This window comes from Crocuta crocuta, unplaced genomic scaffold, assembly GCF_008692635.1.
Source record: "Crocuta crocuta isolate KB4526 unplaced genomic scaffold, BGI_CrCroc_1.0 scaffold35, whole genome shotgun sequence".
NCBI lineage: Eukaryota > Metazoa > Chordata > Mammalia > Carnivora > Hyaenidae > Crocuta > Crocuta crocuta.
In genome coordinates this window covers 1,680,022-1,693,725 of record NW_027530625.1, presented here as the reverse complement: position 1 = coordinate 1,693,725, position 13,704 = coordinate 1,680,022, and the positions used below count along the sequence as shown (strand labels likewise).

Below are 13,704 nucleotides of genomic sequence, written 5' to 3'. Positions count from 1 at the left end.
CTCCACTCCACTAAGTATCTGTCTTAACTTCCTTGTGCAACAGACTTTCTGGAGTCCCTTGAAGGAACTCTTCTCCTGGCCTGCCCTTGCCTCCTGGCCTGCCCTTGCCGACCCCTCTCCTAGAGAAAGAAAGAAGCCTGCTCCTAGACCCCAAGCAAGCCCACAGCTCCGAGGAGATGGCACAAACGTGGGGATAGCGTTCACACCCTGCAAGCTCTCACTGCAGTCCCCATTTGTCAAAGTCACCAGTGCGGAATGCCACATCAGAGGTGTCTCGGGTAACCATATCACCCAAGCTCAGTTTGGTATTTAAGACTCTCTCTTCTGGGGCGCCTGGGTGGCTTAGTCGGTTGAGCGTCCGACTTTCGCTCAGGTCATGATCTCGCGGTTCGTGGGTTCGAGCCCCGCGTCGGGCTCTGTGCTGACTGCCAGCTCAGAGCCTGGAGCTTGTTTCAGTCTGTGATTCCCTCTCTCTCTGACCCTCCCCTGCTCACGCTGTCTCTCTCTCCTAGAAATAAATAAAACATTAAAAAAAAAAGACCCTCTCTTCTCCACTCTCACCCCCATATGCATTCTATGCTCCAGCCATTCTGTTCTAAGGGTATCCTGCTTTCTCTGGTCATCAGGCCTTAGCACATCCTGTTCCCTCTGCCTGGAGTGCCCTTTTCCTTACCTCTCTGAGGAACTCTTATTCATCTGATTCTCATTAAATGCCCCTTCTCGGGGCATTAATCATCACATGGAGGGGGCCTATGGATTATTTACAACCAGTGTCCTTTCTGATTGGTCAGTGACTGGGACAAGCAGGTTTTTTAATATTTAGAGTCTCCCCCAGCCTTTCCCTCTATGAAGTCTTCCTTGACCTTAGACAGGGTTGTCTGTCCGTCTCCCAGGGTCCCTTGTACCCTCCCTCTGCTGTAGCCCCTCTCCCCCTGGTTGGTGTGGTTGTGCCAGCCCCACTGGATGGTGAGCTCCCGAAGGCCAGGCACCCTGACTGGTCATCGTGGTGTTTCCCCAGGTCATAGCAATGCCCAAGCATCCACGCTAGCACTTCGGGGGATCCTTGGAGACAACTGCCAGGAGCTGGAGGAATGCCAGGACACTTCAAATTGCCCCCATTTTTGACAGGAGATGCATCCTATGGGCTCTCACATCAGCTCACCCCTTCTAGCTGACAAGTGTTGGTCCCACTTTACAGATAGAAAAACTGAGGCACAAAGAGATAAAGAAACTTGTGATGGGCCTGGGATTTGAACCCTGGTCTCAAACTAAAGTTTCTACTCTCTCCATGCAGTCTCTGTGCATGGAGGAGGGCACGCTCAGCTTTGGGGATCCTCCCCCACCCATGCCCAGGACAAAGAGGAGCTGAGGAGCACAGGCTCGCTCACCCACCTGCAGCAGCCCCAGGCCAGGGGCGCCACACAAGTGGGCCCGACTCTTTGTCTGAGCCCCCCATCACAAGCCCCTAGGTGAAGCCTGGCCTTTGGCTACCCTTGGCATACATTCCACATAAGGATTCTAGGAAATAGGTCTGCAAAAGATGTGGGGCTTTCCAGGATGAACCAAAAAGACACAAATGACCCTCCCACAGGGTCACATTTGCATTGAGCCCTTAGAAGATCCTCTTTGTCCCAGATGCCACCCACACGTCTAACTCATTTTTGCTCTCAAGGAGAGTTCAAGGTGACTTGGGGCTGCTTCTGAGTTCAAATCCTGACTCCAGTGTTTAACTCGCCCTATAATGTTGGCAAGACACTGCACCTTTCTGACCCTTACTGGCTTTGTAAATTAAGGGGTTGTTGGGAAAACGAAATGTGGTAATTAGTACCAAGTGCCTGGCATGGGGCTAAAGTTGCTTCTACAAATGGGGATTGACCAGGAGCCTAAAATATTCCTGTCTTTCCCAAGAAGGTCCCTGGTCTCCTTCCCTCCAGCCTCAGTAATCTCCAAATTCCCCAGGTAAGGGCACCACACCCCCTTCCTCAACATAACCAGATTTGACCTTCAGGCTCGTGGGTGGGGAAAACACAGTCTCCTTTTCCTCTGTCCAGAACTCTCTCCTTTGAAGCCCATGTGGGAGGCCCTGGGCCTCTTTTAGATGAGATTCTGCTTGGGAGAAAGTCCCTGTACTCCGAAAGACAGAAAGCAGAGTCTTGTCACCTCCACCTCCACATGGTTTGGACGAACTTTTCAGAATCTGGCTGCTGCAAACCCAATATATGAAAATTCCAATCTATTGAATACAGAAGTCACGCCTGGGGATTCACTGCTGGTTCATTTAAGTAGTTGGCTCCCCCATGTATATTGTAAATGGGTCTCCCGTTATAGAATTTAAAACCACAACACAACTTCTCAGATGCCTCCGTAGAGTCAACTAAAGTAGTCTTCCTGACATTCTACCTGGGCAGGCATTTCAAGTGGAAGCTTCTACCCTGAGCTTCATAGGTGGCGAAGCCAGCTCATGCCCAGCATCTCACCTAAGCTCACTGGAGAAGCTTATTATCTCCATTTTCTTTCTTCTTCTTCTTCTTCCTCTTTTTTTTTTAATGTTTATTTATTTTTGAGAGAGAAAGTGTGTGGAGAGGGAGGAGGAGAGAGAGAGAGGGAGACAGAGGATCTGAAGCGGGCTCTGTGCTGACAATAGAAAGCCCAGTGTGGGGCTCGAACCCACAAACCGTGAGATCATGACCTGAGCCAATGTCCAATGCTTAATGGACTGAGCCACCCAGGTGCCTGGATTGTCTCCGTTTTCCAATCTGAGGAACTAAAGCCCACACAGTGATAGAAACTCACATCAACTCAGACGCAGAGTTAGGATAGAACAGTATTAGAGTGACCTCTCCCCTTTCCCTGCGAACTCACATCTTAAGGCAGATTTGTAACCTTTCCTCCAGCCCCCATAGAGTTGGTTTCTCTTCTCTGGGTTCCCTGCAACCAACAAGGGGAAGCCTCAGCTCCTGAGAGTGACAAGCTGTGTTCTGACATGTACCAATTTCTCCAGTCCCAGAGCCCCTGTGTTCCAGCTTCACAGGACACCCCTCCTGGCCCCCCAAAATGTGACTTAGAATTGTCACTCATGTCAACCCCTCTGCTTCAAAGCTGCTAATATGGATGGGGAGGGTGGTGACATGGGGATGAAGGGTCATAAATGGGTGAGTGTGCACCAGAGCTGGACTAAGGTGTAGCAGGCTAGACGCCCAAGGCACAAAATGTAAGGAAAAAGTTTGTCGATAAACACAGAATTAGCATACGACCCAACAATTCTTCTCCTAGGTATATACCCCTAAAGAACTGAAAAAACTGGTGTCCACAGCGGCTCTGTTCACAACTGCCAAAAGGTGAAAATAATTAAAACGTCCGTCAACTGATGAGTATGTAAATGAAATATGTGATATCCATACAATGGAATATTATCCAGCCGTAGAAAGAAATAGAGCACCGATACACGTGACAACATGAGTGAACCTTCAAACATTCTGCTAAATGAAAGAAGCCAGTCACAAATGGCCACATATTGTGTGATGTCCAGAACAGGCAAACCCATAGAGACAAAAAGCAGATGAGTGGTTGCGGGGGGCTGTAGGAGGGGGGAGATGGGCGTTTCCTTTTGGAGTGATGAAAATCATCTGGAACTCGATCGTTCCACAACACTGTGAATGTAGTCAAAACCGCTGAAATGTACACTTTAAAATGGTTTCAGCGGTAAATTTCATGTCGTGTGTATTTCACCACAATAAAAGGAAAATGTAAGGAAGCAGTCACTCTGGGTACCGACCTGTCCCTACACACCCTGTGCACACACATTTTGTGTCCTGGTGACTCGCCTCCCACCCTCACCCTGGTTCTGGTGTCCGCAGCCTTCTCCATGGATGAGAGAATTCTGTGTTTGTTCTGTAGCTTTTCTGCCCACCACCACCCCTGAGAATCGTTTCTTTGGCAGTCGCATTCATGAGCTGATGCAGAATAAAAACATTTGGTAAAAAGAGACAGAGATAAGGAATTCAGAGCAGGAATTGCCTGGAAACAGCCAAGAAATAGTTATTGGAGAGAAAAGGAGAAATTATAGAGAAAGAAAACAGAGCGAGGGAGGAAAGAGAATTACCAGGCTCAATTATTAGAATAGCTTTATTGAGATATAATTCACATACCATACAACTCACCCATTCAAAGTGTACAGTTCAGGGGCTCCTGGGTGGCCCAGTCAGTTAAGTGTCCGACTTCAGCTCAGGTTATGATCTCATGATCCGTGAGTTTAAGCCCCACATTGGACTGTCTGCTGTTAACACAGAGCCCGCTTTGGATCCCTTTTCTCCCCCACCCTCATTCTCTCTTTCTGCCCCTTCCTCCCTTTCAAATATAAATACAAATTTTTAGAAAGTGTACAGGGACACCTGGGTGGCTCAGTCGGTTGGTCGTTGAACTTCAGTTCAGCTCATGATCTTGCAGCTCATGGGTTCAGGCTCTCTGTTGGGCTCCGTGCTGACAGTTCAAAGCCTGGAGATGCTTTGGATTCTGTGTCTCCTTCTCTCTCTGCCCCTCCTCTGTCACGCTCTGTCTTTTTCTCTCTCTCAAAAATAAATAAGCATTTTAAAAAGTGTACAATTCAATACTTTGAGTATAAAAAGGGTACAAACTTCCAGTTACAAGATGGACATGTCTAAAGTAGAGGGTGGTGCCTGTAGTTCATAATACTCTATTGTATACTTGAAAGTTGCTGAGAAAGTAGATCTTTAAAAGTTTTCACACACCTCCCCTCAACACACACACACACACACACACACACACACACACACACACAGAAACCAGGTGAGGTGGTGGATGTGCTAACTAACCTGACTGTGGTACTCGTTTTGCAATATATGCTTATATCAAATCATCACATTGTTCCTTAAACTTACACAATGTTGCATGTCAATTATACTTCAATACAGCTGGAAACAAATGTTAAAATGGTTTTTAGTAGAGTCACAGATACGTGCAAGCTGTCACCATGTCAATTTTAGTGCAATTTTTTTTAATGTTTATTTATGTTTGAGAGACAGAGAGAGAGAAAGAGAGAGAGAGACAGAGACAGAGAGCTGGGAAGGAGCAGAGAGAGAGAGACACAGAATCTGAAGCAGGCTCCAGGCTCTGAGCTGTCAGCACAGAGCCCAACACAGGGCTTGAGCTCATGAACCATGAGATCATATCAGATGCTCAACTGACTGAGCCACCCAGGTGCCTCAGTTTTAGAGCATTTTTATTACCAAAAGAGAAACCATCCTTCCCCTCCTTCAGCTCTTGGTTACTGCTTCAGGGGGTCAGGGGTCTGCCTGTCGGGATGGGGCATCTCTGGGAGGAGAGGCTGAGACCAGAGCCAGGATGGAGCATGGCATCAAAAGGCCCCGAGCAGACATGAGGCAGAGGAGCGTTGGGTTCAACCACTAAGGAGAACACCCAAGGATCACTAGCAAAGGCGAAGATTTACATGGCTAAAGACCTAACTGTTCTACTCCTGGTTTAAAACCGTTGAGGGGCTTTTGGCATTTGTGCAAAAAAGCGAAGTAAGGGTGATGAAGAAAAGGAAACAATTTCAGTAACCCTCAGCAGAGAAAAGCATCCCTATTATTGTGAAACATGTGCACGAGGGGCTGTTATATGACAGAGAAAGTGAATGACTCCCTGCGCATGTAACAACGTGGGCACTTTTCAAAAACATGGTGTCCCGTGAAAAAAATCAAGTTGTGAAAGACTGTAGTCTAGTACCGTATGTGCATTTTGTCATATATTTTATCATACAAAAGCACTTAATTGACTGAGCTACCCAGGTGCGCCGTTAACTTTTTATTTTGAAACAATTTCGGACTTAGGGAAAAGTTGAGAATAAAACAAAGAATGTCTATATACATTCAGATTCTTCAAAAGTTAACATTTGACCATATTTGCTTTGTCAACTTCTCCTCACTATATAAACACATATATGTGCTTTATCATTCTTAGCCTTTTAACTTCTGTAGGTGTATAATACAGATACATATATAGATATATAAACATACATACATATATACACATACATGTGGGAGGCATGCTTGGGTGTGCACAAATAAACACATAAACACATTCTTTTTCTCTGAGCTATTTGTCTTTTGTTTTGTTTTTTAAAGATTTTATTTTTAAAGTAGTCTCTACACCCAGTGTGGGGCCCGAACTTACAACCCCAACTACTGACTGAGCCAGCCAGGTGCCCCTTCTCTGAGCTATTTGAATGTCAGGTTTATTGAGATATAATTTACATATGATTAATGTATTCCTTCTAAGTGTAGAGTTTGATGACTCTTGAAAATAGAATACAGTCTTATAATCACCACCACAATCAAGACACAGAACATTTTTGTCACCCTCAAATTCTTTCACGCCCTCCTATAGTCCATCCTCTCCCTCAGCGCTATATTCTAGAAATGTTATGAGTTTCACTAAGTCTAGAAGTTCTAGAAGTTTTACAGTATTATATTTTATATCATTCAAGGAATTTGCCTGTTTCATCTAAGTTGTCAAGTTTATGGTCATAAAGTTAGGCATAGCATTCCCTGTTTATCTTTTCAATATTCTTTTAAAATATTTTTTAACATTTATTTCTTTTTTGAGAGACAGAGGGAGACAGAGTATAAGTGGGGGAGGGGAAGAGAGAAGGAGGTCACAGATTCTGAAGCAGGCTCCATGCTCTGAGCTCTCAGCACAGAGCCCAATGCGAGGCTCGAACTCACAAACCCATGAGATCGTGACCTGAACCAAAGTCAAATGCTTAATCAACTGAGCCACCCAAGTGCCCCATATTCTTAGGATCTGTAGGGATTTACTTGTTTCCTTTTTGATATTGGTAACTTGTGTCTGTCTGTTTTTCACGATCAGTTTGGTTAGAGGTTTACCAATTTTCTTTACATTTTCAGAGTCAGTTTTCGGTGTCATTTATCTTCTCTATTGTTTTTTGTTGTTGTTGTTTTATATTCAGTGATTTCTACTCTTATCTTTGATATTTTCTTCTTCCTGCTTGCTTTGAGTCTAATTTGCTCTGCTCTATCTAGTTTCTTAGATCAAAGCTTAGATCATTGATTTTGGAAATTTCTTCTTCTTGAATATATTCACTTTGGAAAACCTGGGTGGCTCAGTTGGATAAGCATCATACTCTCGATTTTGGCTCAGGTCATGATCTCATGATTTGTGAGTTTGAGACCCATCCTGGGCTTGGTGCTAACAATGCAGACCCTGCTTCAGATTCTCTCTCCTCCTTTATCTGCCTCTCCCTTGTGCACATTCCGTCCCTCAAAGTAAATAAACTTAAAGAAGGAAAATGAGTATAGTCATTTTAAATACTATAACTTTCCCTCTATTATGCAGCTTTAGCTGCATCACACAGACTTTGATATGCTGTGTTTTCACTGTCATTCAGTTCAAAATATTTTTCTAATTTTCTTTGTGATTTCTTTCCACCTATTATTTGCTGATACATACAGGTATATAAAAAAGTCAAAACAAAGTCTGTAGATGAAAATGATATACAACAGCTTCCAGATGGGGCTTATCCCTGGGAATTGAGTGACAGATGGAAATAGGATAGAAGAAGCAGTAGGTATTAACAAAGCTCACCAACATTTCAGTTCTTCTTCTGAACACATGAGATGATTACACTTCACTGACCCTTTGAAGTTGTACAGGGACATATGACTTGCTTTAGGCAATGAGTCGTGAGCAGAAGTGACATATGCCACTTCCAAATGGAAACATCTAAGAGCAAATGTGTGAGTCTTCGTGCTCCCTTCCCTATGTGGTGAGCCCTGGAGTCTCTTGTTGAGATCACAGCATCATAAAATGATGGAGCAGCCATCAGCCTGGGGTCCTGGGAGACTACAATAAATACAGCTCTCTCCAGGCAATCTTCATTGGTTATAGAGAATGAGAGAGAAATAGGTCTTTGTTAATTTAATGCTACTGAGGTTTGGGGATTGTTTGCATAACTTAGCCTTTAGTGACTAGTAAGGGAGCTTTGATTGGGTAGTTGGTGCATGAGCATTTGTCGTGTAATTTTCTATAATTTCTGTACATTTTAAATATTTAGTTTTTGAAAGGAAGGCAATATTAGAGAATAAAAGGAAGTAGAGGAGGAGAGGGAGGCTACTGGGGTATTGGGCTCCTTTGTTCCAGCTGTTTCTCCATCCCTAGCCTTTGGGTTTGGGCGAGTCAGGGGAGGGGGACCTGATTGAATGTTTCTCCAACCAGATCATCATCAGACCACTTGTCACCATCTGGTACATTATCTATTTATTCATATGTTTACTGTCTCTCACCCTGTAGAAGTGAAGTCCTCAAGACCTGATAACACCAACACCTAGAAGACTGTCTGGCACACAGAAGTAACTCAATACCTATTTATTAAAAGAACTTATGGAGAAGGTTGATACCACTGGTCATTTCTCCCCAGAGAGGACAAGGACCTCCTCTTCGGCTCTACATTCCTTCTCACTTCCCTCAAAGCAAACGCACAATGGAGTTGGTGAAAGTGTGAGCAGCTGTTTACTCAAAGGCTCACGTATAAGATCCAAAGCCATGTTTCTGTGTAATGTGTGTGTGTGTGTGTGTGTGTGTGTGTGTGTGTGTGTGTGTCTGCATCTGTCTGGGGATGGGATGAGGGGATTGGGGGCCCTGTCCTTGTATAAACATCTTCTCCTCCATCCTCTGGCCAGGTGGCACACACAGACAGCACCTCCGCACCAAAGCCTTCCCCACAACCTCAGGGAAGAGCCTGGAGCTTGGCTTTCTTCAGCGGATGCGGGGAACATGGGCCTTGCTCTCAGGGCTGTTATGAAGGCCTTTGGCAGCCCCTGCTCTCGGACTCAGCTGCAGAAATTCCCTGGCCACTTGGGCACAGAGACGCTCTGGCTCCACCAGCCCACGCAGAAGCCTGAACTCGTGTAATTAGACATAATGACACATGGCGAGAGCTTCCAGCATCTCATGCTCTGATGACACATCAGCCTCCCGGCCCATCTCAGGGGCCAGCGAGGCTCTAATTAGGTCTGGTGCCAGCAGGTAGGAGAGCCAAGAGGTGAGGGAGCAAGGAAAGAAACTTGCCCTTGGAGTTCATCAACCTGTGTGCCAAGTTCAGTTGGGCTACTTTTTGACTATGAGGCTCTGGGCGAGCCAGTTCATCTTCCCAAGCTTTCGTTTTCTCATCTGTAAAATGGGGCTGTAAATTCACACCACACAGGGCTGCGGTGAGGAGCATGAGTCCTTTCCAGGGTGCTACTGGGGGGGACTGGGCCTGGACTGCGGTGGGAATGGCCTGTGTCTTGGGGAAGGTCTGGCTGGGTGCAGGGGAAACCACCAAGCCTCCAAAGGCCAATTTGGCCAAAGTTAGTCCTCCAAAGGCTCACTGAGGGGCCACTGCCCCATATTACCAAATCGTCTGATTTCCCAAAAACTTGTTTAGGAAATATTCTCTTTAGTTGTGTTAACTGTACATTTTCCTAATGGATCTATTCCCTTCCTGGCAGCATGTCAGGGATTATTCAACGTGACCAAAGCTAAGCGTCCTAAGACACACACTCTTCTAGGGCATTTCTTCTTCTTTTAAGATAATATCTTATGAATGTTTTTTCATTGTATCGCAGGGGAAATTTTCATTTTAGACTGATTTTGAAAAAAATCCCTTAAGAAGTCCTTTTCTGTTTTCTCAGCCCTTTAGCATCTGGGGGATTCTTTTGCAGATTTTGCTAAATAGGCAACTCCACAAATTGTCCAACTGTATTGCTTTGCTCAAAATGCAATTCTGTTCATTATATTTTTCGATCTTGATTTCAATTTTTATTAAAATTGTACATGCCCCGTGTTCTGCAAGACTTACAATGTGGTGTCCTAGCTAATCTCTTTGCCCTCAATTCCCAACCACCAGAGGAAACTGCTATAAACAAGACACAGCAGTTTCTTTTTCATTTACTTTTGTGCTTCTAAATAACATGCACATACTGGGACTTTTTTTTTGAATTTTATATAAATTCATTGTTTATTTTTGAAAAATCCTTTATTGAATTAAATGTATAAAATATCAATGTATATACAAAGGAATCTCACACATAATACATACGATCGTCTTTGAAAAGGCAGGATGTAAGTCATAATAATGAGTTCTTTCTCTCCCCTCTTATTTCTTTTTCCTGGTCCTTTCTGTTCGTTCGTTTGTTTGTTTAAGTGAACTCTACACCCAGTGTGGGGCTCAACCTCATGACCCTGAGATCAAGAGTTGCACATTCTACTGACTGAGCCAGACAGGTGTCCCTGTTCCCTGTTATTTCTTGATTTTCTGTTTTATTTATTTATTTTTCTTCTTTAAAATAAGTTTATTTTTTAAATATTTATTTATTTTTATTTTTGAGTTTTGAGACAGAGAGGGAGACAGAGAGACAGAGAGAGAGAGAGAACAAGCGGGGAAGGGGCATAGAGCGACACACACAGAATCCAAAGCAGGCTCCAGGCTCTGAGCTGTCAGTGCAGAGCCGGATGCGGGGCTAGAACTCATGAACTGTAAGATCATGACCTGAGCTGAAGTAAGACACTTAACTGACTGAGCCACCCGGGCACCCATTGATTTTCAGTTTTAGATTGAATCTATTGCCTTTCTACTTTGGAAAATAAGAATTTCTTTCCCATGCAATCCCCTTCCCTGCTTCTGGTAACATCTTCCTCATATGATCATATCATAATTTTTGGTTAGATAAATAATCGGAGTTTATTTTGTGATAAAATAATTTATCACAAACATTACACCGTAAATGTTTATTGATAGCACAGCCACATAGAGTACTATGATTACATTTACTTTCTTGTACATACTTCTGTTTCTCCTGGATTTATTCATCTTCGTGATTTTTGCTTGCTTGGTTTCATGGTACCTACCCTGATTAACCCCAAACTCTCTACCAGGAGCTGAGGTCATCACATAGCCCTCAGCTTCCTCTTTTTCTCACAGACGTACCCAGCAGTCTCCTTTAGCACTTTTACAAAGTTGTGTTGCATGGGATAAAAAAAGAATTTTAAGGGCGCTTGGGTGGCTCAGTCCACTGAGTGTCCAACTCGTGAGTTCAGCTTGGGTATGGTCCCAGGGTCATGGGATTGAGCCCTCATTAGATTCCACACTGAACGTGGAGTCTGTTTGATATTTTCTCTCTCCCTCTGCCCCTCCCCTGCTGGCGTGCACACTCTCTCTCTAAAATGAAAAAAATAATACTAATTTTAAGATACTTCAAATTATGGAAAATATGCAATAACGATGTGAAGAACTCCATTTGCTCACCCACGTTTCACCTGTTACCCCCATGATATAACTTCTAGAAAGTGACCTGGCCCAGTGTGCCAGGCTGTTCCTTCGTCCTGCCTTGAGTTTCACACTCTTGATATTTTAAAGATAACAGGGCAGTCATTTTGCAGAATGTTGCCCAGTTTGTGTTTGTTTGTGATTTCTGGTAATTATGCCAGGATTGTGCGTTTCAGGGCAGGAGCACCACAGGAGAGATAGTGTGCTGTCTCACTGCCCCCTCAGGTGCCACTCAGTGTCAACTTATTGACGCTAGTGGTGTTAACCTCGATTAATTCACCACTTGACCTGGTTTCTCCATTGCCAGGGTCTTGTGTTATTTTTATATGAACGAGCTTCTGGGTGGAGACACTTTAGCACTATGTAAAAACACCACTCTGGGGCACCTGGGTGGCTCAGTCGGTTGAACATCCAACTTTGGCTCAGTCATGATCTTTCGGTTCATGAGTTTGAGCCCCATGTCGGGCTCTGTGCTGACAGCCTAGAGTACGCTTCAGATTTTGTCTCCCTCTCTCTCTGCCCCTCCCCTGCTTGTGCTCTGTCTCTTTCTCTCTCTGTCACTCAAAAATAAATAAAAACATTAAAAAATATTTTTAAAATGCCACTCCTTACTTCACTTATGCCTCTCGTTTTAACTTTCCTTGTTGTCACTTACTAGAAATCATCATCATCATCAGAGTTGCCAAGAAGTGACTTTTCTTCTTCCTTTATTGTTTGGCATTCTGTTGTAAGGAAAGCCTTCTCTTCTGCCCATTTATTCATTTGTTTGTTCACAGCCATGTGGATTCATGGATTCCTATTTTATCTGATGGGCTCTGCCCTATCACTCAGTTGTTTGGCTGTGTGAATCACACCAGGCTTCGCCAGAGGAAGCCCTAACTGGTTCTTGTGCCCTTTTGACCTATCCCTTTGTTCTCTGGGCACTCCGTCACTTTCTGACACCAGGCTCATCCCAGACCTTCTCTGGCCCGGCCTCAGAGCCAGCCATTCCTCCAAAGAGCTTGATTTCTGTCTAGGGGGAGGGTGGTATTTTGAAAATAAGATCTTGGTGCTCACTGTGCTGGTTGTTACTGGAGTGTTGCTTCTCGCAGATCTTTTTGGTGAACAGAGCTGAGAAAAACACATGCACATGCATGTGTGCAAACACACACGCATGTAGGCACACATACACCCACACGTGTGTGCACACCCATACACACAGGTGCACACACATATGTGTGCACACACACACTTTAAATGACACATTCTTGCTCACAGCCTCAACTGTAGTCCAGCACCACAGGGTTCTTCAGCATCCTCCTTTCCATATCGGCGCCTCCCTTGTCAGCGAGAAACCTGCTTCCTTCAACCTGCCCTGGTTGATTCATCCACTCCATCCCCCGTCTATACCCATCCTCTGACCCTCCAGGCTGCGGTCCCACCCAATTTTAACGCTGGCCTCACAACAGCCACCAGCACCTGCCCGGTGACTTTCAACAGGATGAACTGAGAAAGGAAGGCAGGCAGGAGGAAGGAAGGAGAGAAGGGAGAGATGAGGAGGGGGGAAGAAAGGAAAGAAAGAGAAAAATAGGCCGGCAGGCATGGGATGGTTTTTTATGTTTGTTTGTTTGTTTTTTTATTTCTAGGAGAGAGAGAGACACACACACAGCGTGAGCAGGGGAGGGTCAGAGAGAGAGGGAGTCACAGACTCTGAAACAGGCTCCAGGCTCTGAGCTGGCAGTCAGCACAGAGCCCGACGCGGAGCTCGAACCCACGAACCGCGAGATCATGACCCAAGCGAAAGTCGGACGCTTAACCGACTAAGCCACCCAGGCGCCCTGGCATGGGATGGTTTTTATAGCTTTAGCAGATTACAGGGGTTTGCAGGAACGTTCACATGGTCTCCACCCCACCTCCCTGGTGTAGCCGGTGGAGGGAACTAGAACAGACTCCGGGGAGAATGGGCTGCGCCCCAGGCTGAGCCGCAGATCCCAGAGGTGGAGGGATCTGAGGGCCCCAGACCCTGGCTTCCCGTGGCCCTTTATAGGCCTTGCCGATTCATCTCCTGCACATTGTTAAAGACACAAATTTTAAGTCGGGGTAAATGTGGCTAGCCCCACGAATCAGTGACATTCAGCAAACCGATTCTCTGCTGAATTAACTCAATCTTGGTGGAGACTGGGGGGCAAAAGGTGGTCACTGCTCACACACTCTCGAGTCCCCCCCCTCTTTCATCCAGAGTACCTCTGCTCATCTGTATTTAAACTACAGGCCTCGCCGTGATCTCAGGTTTAGAAACAAGATTGAGCCCCGCTGGGCCTTCAGCTTGCTGTGTGACCCTGGGCGGGCTCCTTGCCTTTCCTGGGCCTCAGCTTCCCTTT

At 45.2% G+C, this 13,704-nt stretch overlaps 1 protein-coding gene across 6 annotated transcripts in view; it reads left to right on the top strand.

Moving 5' to 3' along the window:
• Window positions 1-13,704, top strand: part of DENND1A (DENN domain containing 1A) — a 917,228-nt gene that overhangs the window by 188,499 nt on the left and 715,025 nt on the right. The window lies entirely within an intron of this gene.